At 38.7% G+C, this 27,732-nt stretch overlaps 1 pseudogene; it reads left to right on the top strand.

Annotated features, from left to right (window-relative positions):
- The first annotated feature begins 6,330 nt into the window (after positions 1-6,330).
- LOC138428097 (high mobility group protein B3 pseudogene) lies at positions 6,331-8,350 on the top strand (annotated as a pseudogene).
- Positions 8,351-27,732: the final 19,382 nt, after the last annotated feature.

Here is a 27,732-nt window from a genome sequence, read left to right as displayed (position 1 = left end):
CTGAGTCTGTGAGCTCTGGAACCCATGCCACAACTAGAGAGAAGCCCCTTGCCACAAGGAAGGATCCAGCATGCCACAACTAAGACCCACTGCCGCCAAAAATAAATAAATAACAAAATATCTTTAAAAAGAAGTATGGCCACACAAGCTTTGCATAGAATCTGTTCTAAACAAGCACTTGCTGAATGAAACTGACCACTGGTAGAATTTGCTGTATATCAACAAAGGTAATAAACCCAGCCCCTTTAAAAAAAAAAAAAATGAACCTAGCTCCTAATCACCAGTGCATTGCTGAGTGAGTGTACATCTGTAAATAACTTTGAATTAATTCAAACACATTTTCCTCTACCAGTTCTTCTCCCATTGACAAATAGGCATGACTCAGCCTGGTGTTTTCAAATTGGATTGAAAGGAAAAATAGGTTGTTTTTAATTTGAAAGTTACCTGAAAATCTTGGTAAATAAACCGAATCTAATTTTTAACCCAGTACCAGTACAAACTTAAATTTTCTTGTATATTGCTGTGCTTCCGGAGCCTCTGGAAGACACAGCACCAGGGCAGCCTCAAGTTCAGGACTTCCCTGGTGATCCAGTGGTTGGGAATCCACCTGCCAAAATAACAACAACAACAAAAAGAAGACAGGATTTCCTATCAGAATGAGCAGACAGTATAAGTAAGATTAGGTACAAATGAATAGGCAAGATGCTGAGAAAAGACGAGTATACTTGCTATGGAATGTAAAAATTTTAAACAGAAAAATTGCCTGCAGGGTTTTGGTATGAGTGTATTTATGGGGAGGGGGCCCCCCAGGGATGGAGGAAATCATGTTCATATTGACTAGAACTATCCAGGTTTCCCAAGTGCCTCCCAATAGCAGCAGGAATATTTATGAACAGATACACTACTCAATTCTGTTTGCCACATGTAAATCTAAAAGTGCACATTAAGTTTGCCATGTTTCAGGATTTCATCATGTTTTTGGCAAGAGTACGTACACATAAGGAGACCTTTTGTTAAACCACATAACTCTGATCTTGTTTATGAGCTCTAAAATTAAATTATCTCACATAAATACTCAGAAGGTAATTGTCATATTAGTCTCAATGGTCCACAGTACCACCACAAAAGAGCCAGTCACAATTCATTCTGTGACATGGGCGGCCTGGCGGCTTGGTATAATGTGCTGCTTCGTGGGAGTTTCATGACCTACAGACTCTCACGCATTTGGAGAGGGAAAGAGTGGCTGGAAGCACTTTTGCTGGATCTGTGGCTAAAGCATTTACTATGAATAAGGGAAATGGACTAATGTGAAAGAATGAAGACTGCAGTTCAGAGCCCGTACACTTTCTCTGTGAAGGGACAAATAGTAAATATTTTAGATTTTGCAGGCCATTAAGTCTCTGTCACAACTACTAGGCTCTGCTGTTGTATCATGAAAACCGCCATAGACAATACATAAACAAACAGCTATAGCAGTGTTCCAATAAAACTTTATTGACCAAAAAAGGTAGACAGGCCAGATTTGGCCTATGGGTCATAATTTACCACCTCTTGCTCTAGACTACATTGATCTTCCCCTTCTCTGGTATTTTCTTTTCTAAACATGCACCATTACTATGTCCCAGGTCCTATTCGACTTTCTAAAAATTATTTTATTTAATCCTGGAAACAACTCTGCTTTTATCACCTTCCCATTCTATAGGTAGGCTTGCCAGGTGGCACAGTGATAAGGAATCTGCCTGCCAACGCAGAAGACACAAGAGATGCAGGTTCAATTCCTGGGTCAGGAAGATCCCCTGGAGTAGGAAATGGCAACCCACTCTAGTATTCTTGGCCCAGAAACTTCCATGGACAGAGCAGCCTGGAGGGTTACAGTCCGTGGGGTCACAAAGAGTCAGACACAACTGGGCACACATACACACACATTTTATAGATGAGGAAACAAGGCCCAGAGATGCTGAGCGACTTTCCCAGAGTTGTACAACCAGAGAGCTAGAACTTGAACCCAGGCAGTCTGACCACAGAGACCACAGCTTGCCACCCACTCCTGTGAGGTTTTAACTGTACTAAGAACTCTTAAAAAAAGAATCCATCCACCCTTCCAGGGACTCCCGAAGCTCCACAAGTCTGCCTGGTACCCAGAGCAGATTATTTTTGCTAGTCTTCATCCAAGTGGATCTTAGGTTCATTCTAGTCCTATGTGAGACTTCTAACAAGGGAAACACAGGGAGACGCTGAGGGTCCCAACTCCATGCTGGCGTTGGATGTTCTCAGACACCTTATGAAGTTTTCTGGATATTTATCCAGCATCTTTTCCCAATTTGCTATAAGCCTAGAAGTTACTGTGTCCCCTAAGGGATAATTTGTGACAATACTGTGCTACCAAAATTTGCTGTTTAAAAAAAAAAAAAAACAAGAGAAAACACTAGAAAATTATCATATTTCATATAAAATTAATGACTACAGAAATAAAAATTTACCCCAAAGTTCTCTTAGGACACAAAATTACAGGTTCACTGGATGAAAAGTGATGATGTTTGTCACTATAAGTAACAGGATACTACTATGAGGTTTGGAATTTACCTCTTTAAATCTGAATGAAGTAAACACATCCTGGCTGTTGGGGTTCTGATACCACCAAAGACGGGAGGGCAAGTTTAACTTGCTGCTTGCCAAAAAGTCCTTAGGATTTGCTTCTCCCTCACCCTCCCATCATATTTTCTAGATTTCCTTTCAATCAAAACTTACCTCTTTTGATAGGGTTAAAACCACATAATTAAAGAAGAAAGTAAACTGAACATTCCCTTTCAGAACATGGAAACTTCCTGTGGTTGCCAAAAAGAACTTGAAATGCTTTAAGACTGAGATTATACATTCAGCCAAATCAGCAAATATAAATTAATAGCTTTGTGTAAGGATTTAGAACGTTTAAGTATTGTAGAATGAGAAAAGAGGTTTTCTCTGAAACGGCCTCTGGGAAAGGGAAGAGGGTATTTTCACATCCCATTCATAAAAGCCAAGGACAAGTCCATAAACTTTTCTATGGCCTTTACTGCAGAGGAAAAAAAATCCTATTTCTATTTGTTAAAAGATTTCATACCCCGGGAGAACAAAGAATATTTAGTTCTGAAGAGGACACACAAATCTTAGGCAGAATATATTTGTGAGTTTAAAAAAAAGATATTTTATCACATAAAACACCACTGGTATTGTGACTCGGGTCCTTAACAGCTTTGAAGTTTTCATTGAACAGGAAAGATATGAAAAGGCAGAGGAGAAGAAAAACATGTGAAGCCTACTATATACCAAGCTCCATGCTAGAAGTGTAATATAAATTACTATATCAAGGAAATAACTCATTTAAAATATTAATTGCTGCTTAGTTGCTAAGTCGTATCTGACTCTTTTGCAACCCCATGGACTGCAGCCCACCAGGCTCCTCTGTCCAAGGGATTCTCCAGGTGAGAATTCTGGAGTGAGTTGCCATTTCCTTCTCCAGGGGATCTTCCCCACCCAGGGATCGAACCCACGGCTCCTGCCGCTCTCCTGCTTTGCAGGCAGGTTCTTTATCGCTGAGTCACAGGGGAAGCGAAATCTTAATTACATCTTCAAGTTTTGCAGATTCCTAATTGTCATTAAAAATATTTTCTTATTTCAATTTCTGTTGGGAAATTTAAATTTTATTGTGCAGGCACTTTTCTTTTAAACTAACACCTTCTTTTAAAAGCAGGCTGAGGAAAACTGACCTGTGAAGGAGCCTAGTTCCTGCTTGCAGGATTGTGCCTGCCTGTCTTAAAACTGTTGCAAGAGCAATGGAACCTCTGGAGCATTTTCAGCTACCAAGGCCTTCGTTTGCATCGCCCACCCCACCTCCCAATTATAAACTAATATATTTTTCAACATGAGGACTCGTGTGTATTCATGACTATAATAAATGAGGCATGGCTTTGCAAGCAGTTGGGATATCCCCTCGAGAAGTTGTCTACATAATTAAACCCTGAAGCAGCTGAACATGGTCACTGTGGTGTGCAACCCATTCTTGCATCTGAAGTAACTGCAAAGCTGCATCACGTATGTCCAGCAACTACTCAATCAGATGACTCCTAAATCCTCCACCCAGCCTTCCCATGGTAACCTGGAGATTTGCTTCAAGCACAGCAACCTGGCTGCCTTCTCTCACACCTCCTGCCTCAGTTTTGCTGAAAACTCACTTCCCTTGACCTAAGCTAAGTTACTCTTATTGTTCTGTTTTCTGTGTTCTGGACACTGTCTAGATTCACTAAACTGTTTTAAGTTTTAAAATAAAAGCTGTGGTGCTCTGACTATAATCATTTACTGTATATCTATGAACCTGTGTAGAACCTGTTTGCTCTATTTAGGTAACTTATACTTTTCTTTGCATAGATAATCCAAATTTCCTCATGCAATACCCATAACAACTCACTGATATATATATATACACACATATATATATATCACTTTAAAATATATGTATTACTATTCCCACTTTGGCTCAGATGGTAAAGCATCTGCCTGCAATGCAGGAGACCCGGGTTCGACCCCTGGATCGGGAAGATCCCCTGGAGAAGGAAATGGCAACCCACTCCAGTACTCTTGCCTAGAAAATTTCATGGGTGGGGGAGCCTGGTGGGCTACAGTCCATGGGGTCGCAAAGAGTCGGACACAACTGAGCGACTTCACTTTCACTTTTCATTCCCACTTTACAGATGAGGAAGTTGAGCCTAAGAAGTTAAAAATGGCTAGGACAGTGATAATGATTCAAACCCACTCACTGATTTCCAAAACTTACTGCTCTTAAATATTAGGCAATATTGCCTAATTTAGCTCTTTATCTGGAGTGGTGAATGTAAAACCATACATAATTACATCCCCAGAAAGTATGTTCAACTCCATCTTTATATCTTTTTTAAAAATGATGAGCTAACTGTTAATAGTATTTTGATTATGAATACCATAGAGAATTTGACAGTGCTGCTGGACCCTTCGGAGAAGGTAATGGCACCCCACTCCAGTACTCTTGCCTGGAAAATCCCATGGACGGAGGAGCCTGGTAGGCTGCAGTCCATGGGGTCGCTGAAGGTCGGACACGACTGAGCAACTTCACTTTCACTTTTCACTTTCACGCATTGGAGAAGGAAATGGCAACCCACTCCAGTGTTCTTGCCTGGAGAATCCCAGGGATGGGAGAGCCTGGTGGGCTGCCATCTATGGGGTCGCACAGAGTCGGACATGACTGAAGCGACTTAGCAGCAGTAGCAGCAGCAACTGGACCCTTTGCCCAGGAGAAAAAGCACACACCACACATACAACAGTCTAGATGGCCGTCAACTTTAAATGTGTCTCCACTGGGAGATTAGAATCCTTCTCCGTCACAACCTCATGTGGCCAGGTCATCTCTCTTCAGTTATTGCCAGCAAGCCTTCCCATTCTTTGATTTTATTTCCTACTGAGTGTGAAAGGTACCCTTTCCATTACTACATTCTGGCCTTGACAAAGGGAAATGACTCACAGTGGACTTTCCACACTGTTGAGTACCTTTGTCTTCAACAGTAATGTTAAAGATGATGTGGCCTTTGTACCCATCAGCGCAGAGATGTGGCATGGTTTTGCTCCTTGCCAGTACATTTTCCCTCCTGCTGAAATAGTCTTTTTGACTTGCATATGAGAACACATAATCAGCTCAGTCGCTCAGTCATGTCCGACTCTTTGTGGCCCCCTGGACAGCAGTGCACCAGGCTTCCCTGTCCATCACCAACTCCTGGAGATTGCTCAAACTCATGTCCATTGAGTTGGTGATGCCATCCAATCATCTCATCCTCTGTCGTCCCCTTCTCTTCCTGCCTTCAATCTTTCCCAGCATCAGGGTCTTTCACATAACAACTCATTTTTTCACAATTCATTTTCCTATGCAGAATCATTCCGAGAATGGGGCTTGACCACAAGGCCTAAGAAAAAGACTGAGGAGAAGCCATTTATAAAAGGCAGTCTGGAGTTCCATGGAGGTTAAGAGCCCAAGCTTTGGAGTAAAGTGGCTCAGTAAGACAGCCGTAGGTTCAAGTCTGTTCTGCCACTCACTTCCTGTGTGACCTTAAACAATTTGTTTAACCTCTCTGACTTTCTTGATCTGTGAAATTGTCTAATACTACACATCTCTTGTGGTCCAAGTTAATGCCAAGATTAGATGCTGAGATCAGATTAAGAAACACACAAGACTTTGGCCTCTCTTGGAGGCAGCTAGTGCGAGGCTGTGGAGCACTGAGCCAAGCGTCCTGCTCTGCGCTGCCCAGATTAGTGAACAATACAGTCAAGATGGCTAAAGGTGATCCCAAGAAACCAAAGGGCAAGATGTGTGCTGATTCCTTTTTTGTGTAGATGTGCAGAGAGGAACATAAGAAGAAAAACCCAGAGGTGCCAGGAGCCAGCGTGAGGAACTCCGCCCATGGCAAAGGTCATGAGGAAGGAGGCTTCAGCATACGCAAAGGCGGGATCGAGCCTCAGGAAACCCCCTGTTCCCGAGCATCTACCCCCAAAACCAGAGTCTGCCTACTTTACTGCTTTATGCTCTCACCTACACCTCTGATTTTATGGGGGGCTGTCCCCCACCTCTCTTGGAGAAGGGGTTAACCTATAGCTCCAGTTAATAAAAATTCCTGGGAGTGACAATGGTGTCTCAGGTCATACCTCTCTGCTGGCACACTAGCTTGTGTGACAGGATTATCCACACTCTTGCTACTATGTACATGATTGTTTACAACCTTTCAACCATAAACAGCACAGAGTTTGGAGTATTTTGAAAGTCTTAGTTAGCATTGGGTTTTTCTAAAGATAAAAATCATGTTGGTGAAGGGTTTTTCATTTATTGAGCCAATGTTTGCTGCTAAATCCCCTGCCCTTATACATGTTAATAAATATATAACTAGCATATAGGAGAAATAAGTATTAACCTTTAAGATTAATCATGTTAAACCTTAGGCTAAGTAAATTCCTTTCTTAATTGTAACCCACTACACCCTCACCGTATTGGAATGCAACTTTATCTGGTACCTTCGGAGGGTGGTGCCTGGTTTAAGAAAAATCACCCTTGGAAAATAAGTTTTTTGGTTGACTGACCATTATCAGAAAGAAAGGATCATAAAATGTTAATAGGCCCCCTGGCCTGAAGATGATGTAAAACCCCTAAAGACCTTTTTGTATACATTTATATGAAGCACCTGATTTTGATAAAGGTCAGGACTGCTGACCCCCATATGACTTTAAAATTTCCATTTGTCTCTATGTGTAAAAAAAGGTATATAAGCGAACCTGAAAATAAAGAAAACGGATCAGTTTCTGGAAAGACTGATTACCCCGTGTCATTCTTTCTTATTCTGTTTTTCTGGCTGAATTCCCATCTGGAGCGTGGGTGCTCACCAAGCCTGCTAATTTTGCCCTGGCTTTTTAAGATCCACGTGAGAGGGAGCCCAAGGAGGGGCACCCTCTGATATTCATGTGGGCGCCGGTGGCCTACGTAGGTGGTGCAAGCTTCTTGTCTCGAAACGTTATGGGTATCCCACGTAAACCAAGTTATTCAGCCTCTTTTTCTCCACTAATTTTCCTACTACACTATTCCTTTCTAATCTCCCTCTATATCTTTAACTAAGCAATTAATTCCTAGGACACTGACTCCGTCCCCACTTTGAATTACCCTGGATCCACTGGGGCTGGACCCCGGCACAGAGGTCCCTGTCAATCTTGCTGAATTTTCCAAGAAATGCTCCTAGAGGTGGAAGACCATGTCCAGGAAAGAGAAGTCTAAATTCGATGAAATGGCAAAGGCATGTAAAGTGCACTATGATCAGGAAATGAAGGATTACAGACCAGCTAGGGGAGGCAAGAAGAAGAAGGACCCTAAGGCCCCCAAGAGACTGCTGTCTGGATTTCTCCTATTCTGCTCTGAATTCCACCCCAAGATCAAGTCTACACACCCTGGCATCTCTACCAGAGATGTGGCAAAGAAGCTGGGCGAGATGGGGAATAACTTAAGCGAGAAGCAGCCATACATCAAGAAGGCAGCAAAGCTGAAGAAGTATGAGAAGGGTGTCACAGACTATAAGTCTAGAGGGAAGTTTGATGGCACCAAGGGTCCTGCTAAAGTTGCCGGGGAAAAGGTGGAAGAGGAAGACAGAGAGGATGAGGAGGAAGAGGAGGGGAGGAGGAGGATGAATTGAAAACAACTGTTGATCTGTCTCCTTGTGAATACCTTAGGGTAGGGAGTGCCGTGACTGACACACCTCTCACCCGAGATGTGTCTGTTGCCCTCATTAGGTTTAATTACCCAACTGGATCATGATCATATGGTAGTCTCTAAAAGCGCCCCAGCAGTTGTCAGTGGTTTACAGGAAGTGGCCATGGGTGTCCGGAGCACCTGGAAACTGTATCAAAGCTGTACATATTTCTAAACATTTTTAAAATGAAAAGGCTCTTGTGTTCCCCTCACCATGGGCACTTTGCAGTTGGTGTGACAAGGCATTTAAAGACGTTTCTAGCATTTTTGTTTTAATTTGTAAGGTGGTGTATTAATTCTACGGTCATTGACTAAAAATCCCGAGTTCTCAACTGTACATATCTATAGTTTGTAAAAAGAACAAAGCAACCGAGACACACTCTTGATGCTCCTTGCTTAGTGTGGAGGCTGTGGGGGTGATGCCTGCTGAAGGGGCCGTAGCTCAGGGTATGCACTGCAGGGCAGGACCTGTGGACACTGCGGTGGGCATCCATTCAGCTTCGGGTTGTCTTGTTGTTTGTATATAGCGACATAGCATCCCGCTGCCATTCTTAGCTGTGGAAAAGGGGGGATGGGGTCAGCTAGCATGAGAAGTGTTTTGGATCCTTTTTAGTTGAAGTGCGGTAGTTTTAAACTTTTTTTTTTTTAAACAAACCATAGAACTCTTCATTGTCAGCAAAGCCAAGAGCCACTGTACCAGTGAAAGTTCAAGAACCTTCTGTACTAAACACAATCTGCAATCTTCTGGTTTTTTTTTTTTTTTTGGTATGTTTAAAATGCTGAAATGTTTTTGAAATTAAACAATATTACATTAAAAAAAAGAAACATGCAAGACTTTGGCATATAGTAAGTACTGGATAATGGGTGATGTTACTATATCATTCTTAGTATTTTTCAATAAACTGGTTATCTAGCACAATTATGGATGTTTATATTCTAATCAACAGATAGTTTTCAAATATGTATTTATTATTGTTGAAATATGCAGTATTAAACCATGGAATTTTTGCCCAAAACCAAAAGGAAACCCAATCAACTGGATTACTTATTTTTAAGGAATTGGAATATAGTGAAAATGCTTAAAGAGGAAATCATGTGAAGTCCCTGTTTTTAATAATTTGGGAGGATCCTCTGGACTCAGGGTTACACAAATAACCATTAATCATCATTATTATATAACAGATATGCAAAATTACAGAATAAGAGAGGGTTTTAGATAAGAAAATGTCAATTATTCTGTGATGTAGCCTTTTATTAAGAAGTCATCAAGCAGAATTCCCTGGCAGTTAAGTGTTTAGAATCCCTTCACTTCCACTGCAGGGAGCATGGGTCTGATCCCCGGGTGGGCAAATAAGATCTTGCATGCAGCAGTGGAGCAGTAAAAAATAAATAAGAAGTCATCAAGATTTATTTTTAAGAGATATTGAGAATGTGGTTTGTATTTATTGAATGAAGGTCAACCTGAAAATCACAGATGCCAGAGTTTCATGTATTCTCTGATTATGTCTCATAATTTCCTAGCATGACAAAGATTATAAGCCTACTCTATATTTGAAGCAATTGTGTTAGGAAGCTTTAATTTGCCAATGTACACATCTAGTAACTTGTGTGAAAGTAACTAGTAATTAGTACATTAGCATTCCAACCTTGGCCTAACTTCAAACCCCTGTTGTTTTTTCACCATACTCTGCTGCCTGCCAAATTTTACAAGGGAAAAGACATAATTTTCAAACCAGTCAGGAACTCTGCTTATAAAATCGTCTTACTCTCTCCATTATCAATCAGACAACCTTCTGGAGGGGAAAAAATGGCAAAGTTTGCAGAATAAATATACAGAATGTACTGTTTCTAGAATAGAAAGATTTCAAACTCAAAAAATAGAAGGTAAAAAATGCAACAGAATTCTGGTCTGAGACAACAATTCAATTCAAAAATATAACACCCTTTTTCCAGCTTATTATCTGGATTCATATGAGAGAGCTGCCATCCCAAACTAATTAGAATACTGTTCTAATTAGTAAGCATAAGTTAGCAATTTGATTACTTGCTAATTTGAATGAAGCATCAGCAAAAAGCACATGAAACCTGGATGCATAAATCAAGGGAATTTCTCCAATTTTAATGAATCATATCTTTTAAGAGATAAGCCACAGTTAAGAGTTAGTTTATGTGCCAATTAAGGAAGCTATAATCATAAACAATTTGTCTGTGCCTGGAATAAAATTTAATCAAGCTAGGAGCATTTCCTTTTCATCTGTGCAGAAAAAGTAATTTATGTAATTATTATCAAGAATTTGGAAAAAATAAAAAACACTGAAATGCAAGAACTAGGAGAAATTCAAACTGGATATCTAACATGGACTAATAATTTGATACTTCCATAGGTGCTACTAATAAGAAATGATACCAGCGGAGCCCTTGAAACACCCTACATAGCCCAGCAGACCAATGATAGATATTTATGAGTCTGCTGAATCTTGCAGAACACAGAGAATGAAGAAATTCAGAAGATTCAATTGATTTTATCACCTCAATATCCCAGGCTTTTCAAAATAATCCCAGATCCTTGTTTTAGGAATCATCTGCCTTAATTTTTCTATTAGGACCAAATAGTCATCAAGAGTCAGAAAGGTTGGTATAAAAGGGAATATAATATCTATAGGTAAAACACTGCAAGCTAAGGCTCAGTTAGAAAAGCCAAAAAAAGCATCCAGGTGCCTTATTTTTTTTATAAGACTGTGCCAGAAATCATTAACAGAAATGAATCATTTGGGAAATCTTAGCCAAAGCCATAGATTTCACTACAATTCCGTCTTCTCTCTTGAGTCTAGCTATATCATGCAATCCAATAATGAGGTTCAGAAACCATATTTTTCATCATTTGATAATGTACAGACATGGTCAATGTTTAAATGACTGTATTCATAGAAGCCAAATCATAGCACTCTGCCTCTGAACATAACAGGGACAATGAACTCTTGTGATATGAACAAGTGTGCTGAAATTTAAGGAGTGCCAGAATTCAATAACATAAGAAGAGGTGGTTAGGGCTTATGAAACCCCTCTCCCAGGGCTGCTTAGGCATTCATTTTCCTCAGTCTTCTTTTTTAAGTTACAAAAGCACTAAAGAATGTTTGGAAAAATGAAGAAAAATCATCGCACACAACCCTGACACCTTGCTTTTTTTTTTCACCCAAAATACTTCTTGGAGATGCATTCATACTGGTATTTAAAGCTGTCTCATTCTTTTAATGACTGCATGTTACTTCAGTGTGTGGATGTAGCATAATTTATTTACCTAGTCCCTATAAAATACCAAGTCACTTGTTTGCATTTTTTTGTTGTTGTTGTTACTAAAGACTGCCACAACAAACATTTTGGTATCAACTTTATGTAGATATGAAAGTATGTTGATGGGATAAATTCCTAGAAATGGATATTCTTGAGTTGATGTTTTATGTAGTTAAAGTCACAGTGTCCATTCAATTTTACAGCCTGAACACATCACACTGGATTTTATACACAATAAATATTTTCCATGTTGCTATATAGCCTCCAAGATTAAACTTTTCAGTGGCTTTCGCTTCTTATTAAGGGGAGACACTCAACCTTCCCTCTATTATTATGCAGTTCAACATTTCTCATTACTTGTTTCAATAAGTAATACAATGCCCTTCCTGTTGCACCATATCATAACCTGAGCCCTGACTCTCGCCCTCCTCTCCACTTATCTTCACACAAGGCATCCTCATTCTAGAATAATTCCAGGTCCCTATGACCCTAGAATTCCTTTCCTAAATGGCATAACATATACTACAATATGGATGGACCTTGAAAACTCTATGCTTAGTGAAGTGAACCTTCAATTGTTTGAAAACTATAAACAGTTTCCCAAACTGGTTATCGTCTTCAGAAATTTCAACTTTTAATGTAGCTCAAATCTGACTTTAAGCTTCCAGGTTTTCCACTTTGCCTTCAAAGCTTCTCTTCTTCACTCCCATATTCCATCCCAACACATTACAGAAACATTTCCCTAGAGCTTCATCTGTTACATTTAAATTCTGAGTTCATCTTATACTCATATTTGTATAAATATAGCAAAAGGGTGAAAACCAAACTCTTCACCAGTTATCTAAATTTTGCCTTTATACCATGTAACTAGATCCTTTGTGATATACATGCATTATTTCATAAACTTAATAAACATCAAAGAATACTATCTAGCTCTTAAAAAAAAAAAAAACAGTAAATTTAAACACAACCATTTTACTGCCAAGCTGAGAAAAGCAATAAAGCACTTCATCTGGGAGTATTCCAATGGACTCAGCAAAAGTGAACTATCAACCAAGATTCTAAATAACTGGTCTTTGTAAACTTTATAGAGTAACAACAGTTTTTTAACATTTTCCCTCAAATGGTTAAACCAAATGGAAGAATAATTAAACCCATATTCCATTCAGGATAAAATGAACCTGTGGTTCACCTAATGATCAAGCTTCAGCTAATTAGTAAAAGTGGCCAGACCAGACAATGATAACCAGCCCAAAGGAAAAAAGAAGCCCATGATTAAGCAAGCAGATGGCCACCTGCAATTTACTGCTTGATTTGGATTGATGGCCCAACTAGGGAAGGCCTTTAGCTTAAGCTCTTCCCTTGAGAGCCCTGGATGGCTGCACTCCAGTGATTTGTTCAGGTCAGAGCCCTTCTCCTCCCAGGATTGCTTCCATAATTCATAAAATGTCTAATGTGTATATCAAACAAGCACAAACCAGGAGTCCACACTCCTTCAACATGGCATGCTAACTAACTCTTTCCATCAGCCTCAGGCAGGCAGAGTCAAAGAGGAAAAGCATCTTTTTATCTTCCAAAGATCCTGTTTAAGACGCAAAAAAGATTGGGAGGACTCATACCCTACTTATATCATTTTGTATATATACCTTAAGCCAATGTTAGCAAAACTCTGTTGACTGCCATATGAAAGTAGAACCAGGCTTCAGGACAGGTAGAAATGGTGAACTCAGGAAATAGAAATGGTACTGATGTAAGATGGAGCCAAAAGCATGTTTCTATGTATTTCTCAACTTTGTTTAGAATAAGCACATCCTGTACCACTCATGATCAGCTCTAAAAGGAACTGTCCAACCAAGTAAAAAGTATCTGTTTACTAGGCTGCAGGTGGCTATAAAACAGAAAGATCTCAAACACCATGTATAGTTCTGACAAGGTTTAAGTAGAACATATACATCTTTAAGTTTTTCCTTTTTCACGCAAACATATATTTCTAAAAAAAGTGAAGAAAGAGACACGGATGGGGGAGGGGGAATATGGCTTAGTTTTCAACTCAAAAAACATTTAAATACATAAAAATTGATAGCTCTTAAAGTTAGTCTTAAAGTCAGCTCTTAAAGAGGTTGCTGCCATTGTGTCTTGGGGTTTCATTCTTATGTTTTCTTTTTCTAACTAAAGAGACAGAGAGATAGAGAGAGAAATCTGTATTAATCCTTTATAAGCCAGTTTTCCAATTACTATATCTTGTAGCTTCAGTATCCTTTTCATTAGCAGAAAGTTACTTTGCATTAAATTGAAGGTTTACAAATTAAAACTCAAATCTTTTTATTTTTTCCTAAATAACTCCATAAAGACGTTAAACAGGAAAAGGAAGTTGGGAGTTACGAATTGGGAGGCTATAAGAATTTTTTGTTTCTAAAGGATTGGCTGCAACTGCCAACAATTTCGTGGTTTCAGATGCTTTCAAAAGGAAGAATGTGATAATAGCTCCTGGGTGGAATAATTTTGGCTGTACTTGATTAAATCTAAGCTTAAAACTTAGAGAACAGCTTGGACTGCATTTTTTTTTTTTTTTGAAGAAACAGCTATGCATTTCATCTTACTGTGGCCTTGCCAAATTCAGGGACTTTGGGGAGTCTGGCACTAGATTAGACACTAACAAAGCAAGCTAAATACCCTGGGTAATATGAGTTACATAACTGCAATCAACACTAATGACTGTGTGTCTCACTAAAACCCTGCACGTGTAATTTTGGAAAGGAGTCCTTTCCTTTCACAAAGGGCTATTTCATTAAGCTCCCAGAAAGTACTCAGTCCAAAAGAGAACAAGCGACAAACCCTGGACATATTCAGCTGGCATTTTTATTTGTACTCTAGTGTCTTTTTCTGCCGGTAAATAAATTATTTTACACTTCCTAGAAATGCATCTAGAGTTTGCATCCAGTATCTTAAGCTTTGTTCTCAACATCACTTTCTGGTGGCTTCAGGAGATACAACTTTAGGATCACTGACAATAATTCTAGAATACTTAAAAAAAAAAATCAACTACATGTTGGGTAACTCCTGGAGTCTTCATTTTCCAAATTCAAATACAAACAATATTAAATACTAAAAAGTGTCCCCATGGGTTTCTGGTTATGGACAATATGGCATAACTGTACCCCTCCCTATTCTTTCTGCTAACCACCACTAAAATCCTGGGCCATTATACATAAAGAAACACATAAAAAGATGCTAAATATTTTTGAAGTAGTGAAAGAAAAGAATTCTATATCCATGAAAATATCCTTCAAGGATAAAGGGAAAATCAGACATTCTCAGATGAAAGAAAAGTAAGATAATTTGTTGCCAGCAGGCCTACCCTAAAGAATGGCTAAAAGAAGTTCTTAAATCAGAAAGGAAATGATAAAGGAAGGAAATCTGGACCATCGGGAAGAAGAACAAAAAAGAATAAAAATTTAGGTAAATAGAATAGATGTTCCTTCACCTCTTGAGATTTCTAAATTGCATTTAATTGTTGAAGCAAAAAAGTTATTATTTGATGTGGTTCTTAATGCACGTAGAGGAAATAGTTGACAATTACATTATAATGGAGGAGGTAAGGTTTCAAACTACAAAGACCAGTAACAGTAGATCATGATAGGTTACATATATGTAATACAAAGCCTAGAGCAAGCACTCAGAAACGTATACCAACACATACACTCAAAATACCATAGATAAATTAAAATGGAATTCCAAAGAATGTTTTAGTAACCCACAGGAAAGCGAAACAGAAACAGAGAACAAACAGAAAATGAAAAGTAAATGGAGTGCTTAAGCTCTAACATATCAACAATTACATTAATGAAAACAGTCTAAATTCACCACTTAAACAGAGATTGGCAGAGTGGATAAAAACCATGACCAAAGCTGCATACAATTTGGATGGCACTCAAGATCATGATGCTGAGTGAAAAGAATGTCCTCAGAAGTCCACATACTATATCTTTCCATTTATATAACACTTTTAAAACTACAAAATTAAAAATACGGAGAACAGACTAGCAGTTACCAGGGTTAGGGTTGGGGTGGGTGTGACTCTAAAGGGATGCTACCCCAAGGACTGCAGCCAGCCAGACTCCTCTGTCCATGGGATTTTTCAGACAAGAATACTGGAGTGGGTTGCCACTTCCTTCTCCAGGAGATCTTCCCTGTAAAGGGACAGTATGAAGGAAGTCGTTATGGCAAAGTAATAGTCCTGTATCTTAACTGTAGTGCTGGTTACACAAATCTATACCTGTTATAGAATGGTATAGAATTGTACACACACACTGTACCATTGTCAGTTTTCTAGTTTTAATACCATATTATGGTTACATAAAACTACCAGTAGTTTCTGCAACTTCCAACCAATCTTAGCTTTTGAGGCTTTCCTCATAGCGAAGTCGGCAAAGAATCTGCCTGCAATGCCGAAGACCCGGGTTCGATCCCTGGGTTGGAAAGATCCTCTGGAGAAGGAAATGGCAACCCACTCTGGTATTCTTGCCTGGAGAATCCCATGGACAGAGGAGCCTGGTGGGCTGTAGTCTATGGGGTCATAAGAGTCAGACATGACTTAGCCACTAAACCACCACCATGGTTACAAAATCCTTTCATAGGCATACTTCAGAGATAATGCAGGTTCAGTTCAGATCACTGCAATAAAATACTGGCAACAAAGACAGTCACAAAATTTTTAGTTTCCCAGTACATATAAAAGGTGTGTTTATGCCATACTGTGGTCTATTATGTGTGCAATAGCATTATTTTTTAATGTACACCTTAATTTTAAAATACTTTATTGTTTACAAAAACAGAAATATGGATCAATGGAGTAGAATAGATAGCTCAGAAATAAATCCATACATTTATGGTCAATTAATCTTCAACAAAGGAGGCAAGAATATACAATGAAGAAAAGAGTCTTTTCAGCAACTGATGTTGAGAAAGCCGGACAGCCACATGTAAATCAATGAATTAGGAACACACCCTCACACCATTCACAAAAATAAACTCAAAATGGCTTAAAGACTTAAATATGAGACATGACACTGTACAACTCCTAGATGAGAATACAGGCAAAACATTCTTTGACATAAATCAAACCAATGTTTTTTTAGGTCAGTCTCTCAAGGTAATAGAACTAAAAGCAAAAATAAACAATGGTACCTAATCAAACTTATAAGCTTTTGCACAACCAAGGTAACCATAGACAAAACATAAAACAACCTATAAACTAGGAGAAAATATTTTCAACCAATGATACTGACAAGGGCTTGCTTAATTTCCAAAATATATAAACAGCTCATACAACTCAATAATAAAAAACCAAACAACCCATCAAAAAATGGGCAGAAAACCTAAGCAGACATTTCTCCAAAGAAGACAGATGGTCAAAAAGCATACAAAAAATGCTCAACTTTGCTAATTATTAGAGAAATTCATATCAAAACTACAATGAGGTACCACCTCGACCAGTCAGAATGGCCATCATTAAAAAGTTTACAAATAACAAATGTTGGAGAGGGTGTAGAAAAAAGGACTCCTCCAGCACTGTTGGTGGGAATGCAAACTGGTATAGCCTGTATGGAGCTTCCTTAAAAAATGGAAAATAAATGTTTCCATATGATCCAGCAAATCTACTCCTGGGCATATATCCAAAGATAACTTAATTCAAAAAGATGCATCACCCCAACATGCATAGGAGCACTATTCACAACGGCCAAGACATGGAGATAGCCTAAATATCCATCAACAGATGAGCGGACAAACATACGGTACATATATACAACGGAGTATTACTTGGCCAAAAGAAAAGAATGAAATAATGTTATTTGCAGCAACATGGATATTCCTGGAGATTATCATACCAAGTGAAGTAAGTCAAAGACAAATACCATATGATGTTACATATATAGAATCTAAAATATGACGTAATGAACTTATTTATGAAACAGAAACAGACTCACAGACACAGAAAGCAAGCTTATGGTTACCAAAGGGGAAAGAGGGTGGGGTGGGCATAAATTAGGAGTTTGGAATTAGTAGATACAAACTCTTATATATATAATATATAAACAACAAGGTACTATAGTATAGCACAGGGAACTATATTCAACATCCTGTAATAAACCAGAATAGAAAAGAATATGAAAAAGAATATGTGTATGTATGTATAATTGAATCACTTCGCTGTATACCAGAAACTAACACAGTATAAGTCAGCTATACTTCAATTTAAAAAATACTTTATTGCTTAATAATGCTAAACATCATATGAACCTTCAACGAGTTGTAGCATTTTTTTGCCATAGTAACATCAAGATCACTGATCACAGATCACCACAAAAATACAGTAATACTGAAATGTTTGAAGTATTGCAAGAATTACCAAAATGTGATGCAGAGACACCAAGTGAGCAAAGGCTGTTGGGAAAATGGCGCCAATAGATCTGCTCAATTCAAGACTGCCACAAACCTTCAATTTGTTTCAAATATATATATATGTAAAACTTAATATATGTATCTAGTTTCCCCAGTGGATATTGGGCTCCAAAATCACTGCAGATGGTGACTGCAGCCATGAAATTTAAAGACGCTTACTCCTTGGAAGAAAAGTTATGACCAACCTAGATAGCATATTGAAAAGCAGAGACATTACTTTGCCAACAAAGGTCCGTCTAGTCAAGGCTGTGGTTTTTCCAGTAGTCACGTATGGATGTGAGAGTTGGACTGTGAAGAAGCCTGAGCGCCGAAGAATTGATGCTTTTGAACTGTGGTGTTGGAGAAGACTCTTGAGAGTCCCTTGGACTGCAAGGAGATCCAACCAGTCCATTTGGAAGGAGATCAGTCCTGGGTGTTCTTTGGAAGGAATGATGCTGAAGCTGAAACTCCAGTACTCTGGCCACCTCATGCGAAGAGTTGACTCATTGGAAAAGACTCTGATGCTGGGAAGGATTGGGAGCAGGAGGAGAAGGGGACGACAGAGGATGAGATGGCTGGATGGCATCACCGACTCGATGGATGTGAGTCTGAGTGAGCTCCGGGAGATGGTGATGGACAGGGAGGCCTGGAGTGCTGCGATTCATGGGGTGGCAAAGAGTCAGACACGACTGAGTGACTGAACTGAACTGATGTAATCATTGGAGGGAACTGGGTAAAAGGTACACAGGTCCTCTCTGTATGATTTTGCAGCTTCCTGTGAATCTAGTTATCTCAAAAGCAAAGCAAAGAAAAAGCTCTACCTACGTTCAAATCCAGGCTCTACCACTCCCTGTATGAATCTGAGCTCATCGACTAATCTGTGCCTTGGGTTTGTTCATCCATAAAATGCAACAACAGTATCTACCAAGTTACAGCAAGAAATAACTGAAACAATACATTATTTAAAAAATTACTGTATGAGTACTAAGTGATTATTCACATATTTCTAATTTTTCCTTTGTTGTAGAGCTAGGCAAGATCAAGTCCTCTTTTTACCTTTGATTATTTACATGATCTATTTCATGTCCAAATTATACAGCTATTATTAAGAAGCCATTATGACTAATAAAATAAATGTTTTAAGCATCTCATCAACACATCTAAGAAAACACTGGCCTGCAGGATGAAAGCAAAAGAACTGGACAACTAAGCATGGACAGATCTACCCTCTGACTTTATTCACCGTCTCTTCTGGAGAATCAAAATACACCTCCCAAAGCACAAGATGTTTACTGCCCATATTATTCATCGAACAAAAGAAAAAAATCTTATTTCAGGTGGCACTAGTGGTAAAGAATCCACCTGCTGATGCAAGAGATGCAGGTTCGATCCCTGGATCGGGAAGATCCCCTGGAGAAGGAAATGCTAACCCACTCCAGTATTCTTGCCTGGAGAATCCCATGGACAGAGGAGCCTGGTGGGCTACAGTCCATGGGGCTGCAAAGAACTGGATACAACTGGGTGACTGAACACAACAGCACAGCACATTATTCACTGAACAAAAGGAAAAAAACATACTGTTTAATTAATCAAAAGCCAATTAGAAAACCTGACACATCTATAGCCAATCAAATCCAGAGGAACAAAATAGGGAGTCAAGAAATAAATCAAATACACATGAAAATTTAGTATATGGACAAGATGTTATCTGAAATTGGTCAGGGAAAGATGGGCTATTCAATAAACTGTGCTGTAGCTATTGGACAGCCATCTGGAAATAAAAGGCTACATTCACACTTTGTATCAGGAAAATTCTAAATGGATAAAAGACTTAGATGTGAAAATAAAGCAGTGTGATTACTAGAAGAAAACAAAAATTTCTTTTTAACCTTGAAGTGTGGAAGGTTTTCCTTCAGTTCAGTTCAGTTGCTCAGTTCCTTACCATGATGACAAAGAAGCCACAGAAGAAACAATTGACAAAGCTGACTACATAAAATCAAAAAGTTCTGCATGGCAAAAACAAAATTTAAAAAACTAAAAAAAAAAAAAAAGAGTAAATGAGGGAAATTATTCACAGAGAACAGCAAGATCAAAAATCATATTTAAAATTATATCTGGTTATTCCTTTAGCACAGTTTGTAAGAGCAAAAAAATTGGGAACATCAGTAGAAAGCTGATTGAGTTGTTCAGTACATTTTTACATGACAGAATATTATGCTGTTGTGAAAAAGGGAAAAAGTTCTTTAGCTAATATGGACAAATCTCTATTATTAAAACTAGTATTAGTTTTTTTTTAAAGCAAAGTGAAAACAGAATATACAGTGTGTTTCCTTTTGAGTAAAAGGGGTAAAATAAGAAATATATTGCTTATATGCATGAAGAAACTCTAATGAGACACTGCTGTTGTTTTTCAGTTGCTCAGTCATGTCTGACTCTTTGCAACCCCATGGACTGCAGCACGCTAGGCTTCCCTGTCCTTCACCATCTCCTGGAGTTTGCTCAAACTCATGTCCACTGAGTCTGTGATGCCATCCAACCATTTCAACCTTTGTTGTCCACTTCTCCTCCCGCCTTCAATATTTCCCAGGATCATATAACAAACCACTTATGTTGGCTATCCAGAAGGTAGGCAGATAGGTTAGAAACGAGTAGATAAGGTTAGAAACAAGTAGATAAAGAAAAAATTTTCATTTTATACTTTTTGCTACTGTTTTGAATCACTCAAAAATTAATCTGTTCAAAAAATTGGATTAAAAACAACTCTTAAGCAGACTCAGAAAGGATTGTTTTATTCATTTTAACCTCCATTAAAAAGCATCCCAAGCAACTCATATAGACTGAAAATATTCTGATAAACACCTAATCAGAGACTGGGAGTCTTAAGATACTACCAAGAGCCCCTGGATCAAAGTGCCAAAAGAAGATGTCACACTCATTTCTCACTCAATCTAAAAAATTAAATTTACTTTAACATAGGGACAATAGGGACTACCCTGGTGGTCCAGTGGCTAAGGCTCCATGATCCCAATGCAGGAGGCCTGGGTTTGATCCCTGGTCAGGGAACTCGATCCCACATGCTGCAACTAAGACCTGGTGCAGTCAAATACATAAATAAAAATAAATATTAAAAAATAGGGACAATAATAAAAGTATTTAGCAAATTTTAAAGACATGAACAACTGAATTTTATAAAATTCTGAAGTCTAGAAACGCCGCACTACTTAAAGAGACAAATTTTTTAAAAAAAGACAACAATGAAGGTAGGCAATTGGCAGAGGGGGGAAGCAACTTTTGCAATAGAAGATAAGGCGTGGGAAATACCAAAGAGTTACAGCTCATTACAGCAGCAAACTCAGATTTGAGGGAAATATTCCAACAATTTTTTGTCTATATACATATGTACTGTGTGGGATTATTTATCTATTTATTCATTTACTGATTTAGTCATTCATTTAGTCACTCATTCAGTCATTCACTTGTCCATTCATTCTGGACTGGCAAAACTTGTCCTTTCACTCTAAACAAAACAAATTTAAAAGCTGAAGGGAGGGAATTCCCTGGCAGTCCTGTGGTTAGGACTCCTTGCTTTCACTGCTGAGGGCCCAGGTTCAATCCCTGGTCGGAGAACCAAGATCCTGCAAGCTGCATGGGGCAGCCACATAAATAAAAAGGCTGAAGGGCATGACATTCTCAAAGCTTACAGACCTATAGAGCTAAAAATCAATTTAAAGAAGGGATTTTTTACAGAACAGTAACCTAAATTATAAAATGGAAGGGTAGCATGATTACAGTATTGGTAAGTGATCATAAAAAAGTGATCATTCCTAAAACACTAAATATTAAAGCAAGTGAGATTATAGGGCTTTCCTGGTAGCTCAGCAGTAAATAATCTGCCTACAATGCAGAAGACTTGCAGGAGATGCGGGTTTGATCTCTAGGTCAGGAATATCCTCTGGAGAAGGAAATGGCAAACTACACCAGTATTCTTGCCTGGGAAATCCCACAGACAGAGGAGCCTGGCGGGCTACAGTCCATGGGGTTGCAAAGAGTCGGCACGACTGAGTGACTAAAACAAGGACAGAGAGGTTATAAGTATACAGCACTCTCATAGCTTCTAGTCATTTCTGTCTAAGTGTTAGTTATTAAATGACTTACTCTTAACTACAGAAAGAGCACACAACTTTTCCAAATTTAAATATTTTCCTTGAGAGAAGAAAATGAAGGAAACTTTATAGTGAATAACATACACTTTGGATAGAAATCTGATAATATATTAAAACTGGGGGTTAAACCATTTTTGTTATGGAGACATAAATTTAAGCCTGTATTTGTCAGCTGCAAACTAGCACATTGATAAAAGACTATGGACATTAATCTGCTCTGTTATATCCCATAATCCAAGTTGGGGTTTAGAGTTCCTCCTCCTTGCTCCCAAAATACTCTATGCTTACTGCACCTTACTGTCATATAGAATCCTGTTGGTGTCTCCACATCAGTCTCTAGATAGATTTTCAGAAGGCAGGAGGACCCTGTGTCTTCTATTTATTATAGTAGTTACACAGAATCTAGTAAAGTGTTTAGTTTGCTGATGATTAATAAATATTGTTAATTAAATATTAAAAAATTAGGTGTTGTAGCACATACTCACTATATTAATGATGTTGTTTCATAGCCCACTTTTTCATTTAGGCCAAAATTCTTTGGGTTTATGTATCCATGACTTTTAAAAAGAGATTACAAACTTATAAGACTGAACAAGCATAACACAAATTGAAGCTTAAGAGTTTCACTGTAAAATTCTCCAAGGCTAATTCTCTTTCTGTTCATATAACACAGAGTTTACTCTTTTACAGCATCCTTGTATAACTCCATGGAAAGCATTTCAGATTATTTTGCTCCTTTGGATGTTATAAAATTTTTCTTTATAATTTAAATATTTAATGAATCCTCTAGATGTTGAAAATCCAAATTACTATGTTCTGAAAATGTTAAATGTTAGTGGGAATGAGGAATTTCACGGCAGGCTCCTCTGTGATCGTACAAAAGCTGCCCTACTTTATCAGGCCAAAAGGTGGCAGCATGCAACAGGACAGTGTCTCAAAAATCCTGTGCCTCTTTCTCCTGAGTATTTAGAACCACGGAAGAACTTTACAAATAGCTATGAAAAGAAGAGATGCAAAAGACAAAAGAGAAAAGGAAAGATATATCCATCTGAATGCAGAGTTCCAAAGAATAGCAAGGAGAGATCAGAAAGCCTTCCTCAGTGATCAGTGTAAAGAAATAGAGGAAAACAATAGAATGGGAAAAACTAGAGATCTTTTCAAGAAAATTAGAGATATCAAGGAAACATTTCACGCAAAGATGGGCTCAATAAAGGACAGAAATGGGATGGACCTAAAAGAACCAGAAGATATTAAGAAGAGGTGGCAAAAATACACAGAAGAACTATACAAAAAAGATCTTCATGACCCAGATAATCATGATGGTGTGATCATTCACCTAGAGCCAGACATCCTGGAATGTGAAGTCAAGCGGGCCTTAGGAAGCATCACTACAACCAAAGCTAGTGGAGGTGATGGAATTCCAGTTGAGCTATTTCAAATCCTAGAAGATGATGCCATGAAAGTGCTGCATTCAATATATCAGCAAATTTGGAAAACTCACCAGTGGCCACAGGACTAGAAAAGGTCAGTTTTCATTCCAATCCCAAAGAAAGCAATGCCAAAGAATGCTCAAACTACCACACAATTGCACTCACCTCACACACTAGCAAAGTAATGCTCAAAATTCTCTAAGCCAGGCTTCAGCAATACACGAACCGTGAACTTCCAGATGTTCAACCTGGATTTAGAAAAGGCAGAGGAACCAGAGATTAAATTGCCAACATCCATTGGATCCTCGAAAAAGCAAGAGAGTTCCAGGAAAACATCTACTTCTGATTTATCGACTATGCCAAAGCCTTTGACTGTGGATCACAACAGACTGAAAAATTTTTCAAGAGATGGGAATACCAGACCACTTGGCCTGCCTCCTGAGAAACCTGTATGCAGGTCAAGAAGCAACAGTTAGAATTGGACATGGAATAACACACTGGTTCCAAACAGGGAAAGGAATATGTCAAGGCTGTATATTGTCACCCTGCTTATTTAACTTACATGTAGAGTACATCATGAGAAATGCTGGGCTGGATGAAGCGCAAGCTGGAATCAAGATTGCCGGGAGAAATATCAATAACCTCAGATATGCAGATAAAACCACTCTTATGGCAGAAAGCAAAGAACTACAGAGCCTCTTGATGAAAGTGAAAGAGGAGAGGAAAAAAGCTGGCTTAAAACTCAACATTAAGAAAACGAAGATCATGGCATCTGGTCCCATCACTTCATGGCCAGTAGATGGGGAAACAGTGGAAACAGTGACAGACTTTATTTTGGGGGGCTCCAAAATCACTGCAGATGATGGCTGCAGCCATGAAATTAAAAGGCACTTGCTCCTTGGAAGAAAAGCTATGACCAACCTAGACAGCATATTAAAAAGCAGAGATATTATTTTGCCAACAAAGGTCCATCTAGTCAAAGCTATGGTTTTTCCAGTAGCCAATTTGAGATTTGGACTATAAAGAAAGCTGAGCGCTGAAGGATTGATGCTTTGAACTGTAGTGTTGGAGAAGACTCTTGAGAGTCCCTTGGACTTTAAGGAGATTCCATAGTAAAAGAAATCAGTCCTGAATATTCACTGGAAGGACTGATACTAAGGCTGAAACTCCAATACTTTGGCCACCTGATGCGAAGAACTGACTCATCTGAAAAGCCCCTGATGCTGGGAAAGACTGAAGGTGGGAAGAGAAGGGGATGACAGAGGATGAAATGGTTGGATGGCATCACTGACTGGACAGACATGAATTTGAGCAAGCTCCAGGAGTTGGTGATGGACAGGGAAGCCTGGTGTGCTGCAGTCCATGGGGTCACAAAGAGTCGGACACGACTGAGAGACTGAACTGACTAACTGAAGAACTTTACGGGAGACAGAGTGAACAAAGATTTAGCTACTTTATTAGTTCCAGCCAACTGGATGCCCCAAACGGTAGAGGTCACTGGATGATTTCAACCGTCTTACAGCTAGATCCAGTGCTACCACTGTTGCTAACTATCACCTGCTTGTTAATTCACAATAGGTGTAACACAACATAAACTAGCAAGGTTCCTGCCAAGCCAGAGAGGAAAGAGGTAAGGAACAAGGAGCTTGGGAAAGAAATTGAAATAAAGGAAATCAAAAAATGCTTGAATATTCTAGAATACCTCTTATAAACACTTGTGATGACTTTTCAGTCTGTAATAATAAACACGATTAATATGTGATAAATTTTTACATTTACGATGCTAACCCTTTTTATATAACCATATTGTTAACATAGAGACTAACAATAATAATTTGATCAAACAACTACAAACAACTAGTGAGGGTTTTAATGTTGATTAATGTACTACTCATTTTTTGTACAAGTATATGATTTGGTAAAAACAGAAGAATTTATCCCATAGCATAAGTACTGTTTGACATTCAACATTTTCATGTGTTTTATTTTACTTGTAGGATGTTACTAGCATATGACCCTTTTATAGAATAATAAAATTATGATAAAATATTGGGCAAGTTAGATAATAAGGATAAACAATTACTTGTTTGGGTTGGTTTGGTTTGGTGTGGTTAGATTCAGTCATCAGCAGACTTTATTTCATTCTGCCATATCATCATCATGCTTACCTACATAAGCTGTTGATTAAGTGTCCTTGCTTTTAAAGATGTAAGAGATCCTGACATGCTCTCTATTTAAAGTTATTATTTGAGTTCCTAGTTACCACCCAGTTTCCTAGGAGACTAAGAAATCTGTTGCTATTTAAACACAAAGCTAAACTGACTATACCTGTTTAACTGCAAACTTGACTTGAGACCTGTTTAAAATTATATAAGAGGGTAGCCACTAAGCCTAGAAATGAGTCAAGTGTGAGGCAGGCTAGAACCTGAATCTCATCTGAAACTTGGAGATTTCTGTGGCGCATTATCTTCCCGTGTGCAGTTTCAGTTCGGACTCACCGTGGACTGTATGGTAGCCCAGAACTGGAAGAGGTACAATCACACATCACTCCAGGGCTACTATACAGCTGCCTGAGTCAGTGAGTGCAGGACCAACTGTTAAATCTTCCTGCACCCTAATTGTGTGCAAGTAGTCTAGACATGTTACATGTTTGTCAAAGTGATGATGACAGTAGTGATGATGTTAGTTTAGCTTGCTAAAAAAAAAAAAAAAAAAGGAAATTTACCTTTTAAAGTAAAATAAAAATAAAGGGTAATAAAAACTTCCTTTTAAGGATCATTCCTAAAAAATAAGGACTTTTAATTTTAAAAAGAAATTAAGAGGATGATTACAACATCAGATTCATGTTGAGTCTGGCACCAACCTGCAAGATGCATGGGAATAAGAGGACAGATGTAAGTCAAGGAGATCAATTAAGAAGCTATTACTAGGAAGATAATAAAGGCTTGAATTAAAACAGTAAAAAGGAAAAGATGACAAATCTGAGCTATTTCAAATGATGAGTCAATATGACCAAAGTTTTTAAATGACCGATTTTTCCCACTCCCTTCCACTGACCCTAAAATTTCTACTTACTCATGATATGTGAGGGTAAAAAATTGTAAGAAGTAATTATTCTACTATAAAAATTCCACAATATAATAACTGATTTTAATAAGAGTAAAAATGGAGGAAGGTAGTCCAATTTGCTTTGGCTGTATGAATGTAGAAGCATTGGTGAACTGTCCATGACGGATGTCCTCACACCTCACAGGCTGGAAATTAAGATTTGGGGCTTGAGACTTTCCTGGTGATCCAGTAGCTGAGACTCTGTGCTCCCCATGAGTCTCACAGGTTCAATTCCTGGTCATGGAACTAGATCCCACATGAAATAACTAAGAGTTCACACTATGCAAGTAAGAGAGACCCGTTTGCCACAAGTAAGACCTGAAGTAGCCAAGTAAATAAATATATAAAAACGATTTTGGGCTTGGTAGATACAATATTGGGACTACCCTGATGGCTCAGATCATAAAGAATCTGCCTGCAATGTACGAGACCTGGGTTTGATCCCTGGGTTGGGAAGATCCCCTGGAGGAGGACATGGCAACCCACTCCATATTCTGGTCTGGAGAATCCCATGGACAGAGGAGCCTAGCGGGCTACAGTCCTTGGGGTTGCAAAGAGTCAGATATGACTGAGCGGCTAAGCACAGCACATATATAATTTTGTGATATAATAAGAAATACATGTTTGGTCTTCATCCCCAGTTTCTGGCACAGAATGCCTAAATCCCCTGGAATTTCCCAAGTGGTGGGGTGAGAAGAGTACCTTTTGTTACATAATATGCCCTTTCAACTATACCTGAGTTTATGGTAATTCCAACCACATGATCAGAGGACTGGAATTTTTAGCCTCACCCAGTGACCTCCAGGGAGAGGAGAGGAACTAGGGATTAAGTTATTAATAACTGACAGTGGTCAATAACTTAATCAGTTGTGCCTATTAACAGAAGCTCCAAAACTTTGGCCACCTGATGTGAAGAACTGACTCATTGGAAAAGACCCTGACGCTGGGAAAGATTTAAGGTGGGAGGAGAAGGGGACGACAGAGGATAAGATGGTTGGATGGCATCCCTGACTCG

Source organism: Ovis canadensis, chromosome 23, assembly GCF_042477335.2.
Source record: "Ovis canadensis isolate MfBH-ARS-UI-01 breed Bighorn chromosome 23, ARS-UI_OviCan_v2, whole genome shotgun sequence".
NCBI classification, from domain to species: Eukaryota; Metazoa; Chordata; class Mammalia; order Artiodactyla; family Bovidae; genus Ovis; species Ovis canadensis.
Note: the sequence above shows the minus strand (reverse complement) of the source record. Positions and strands in the feature narration are given on the sequence as shown.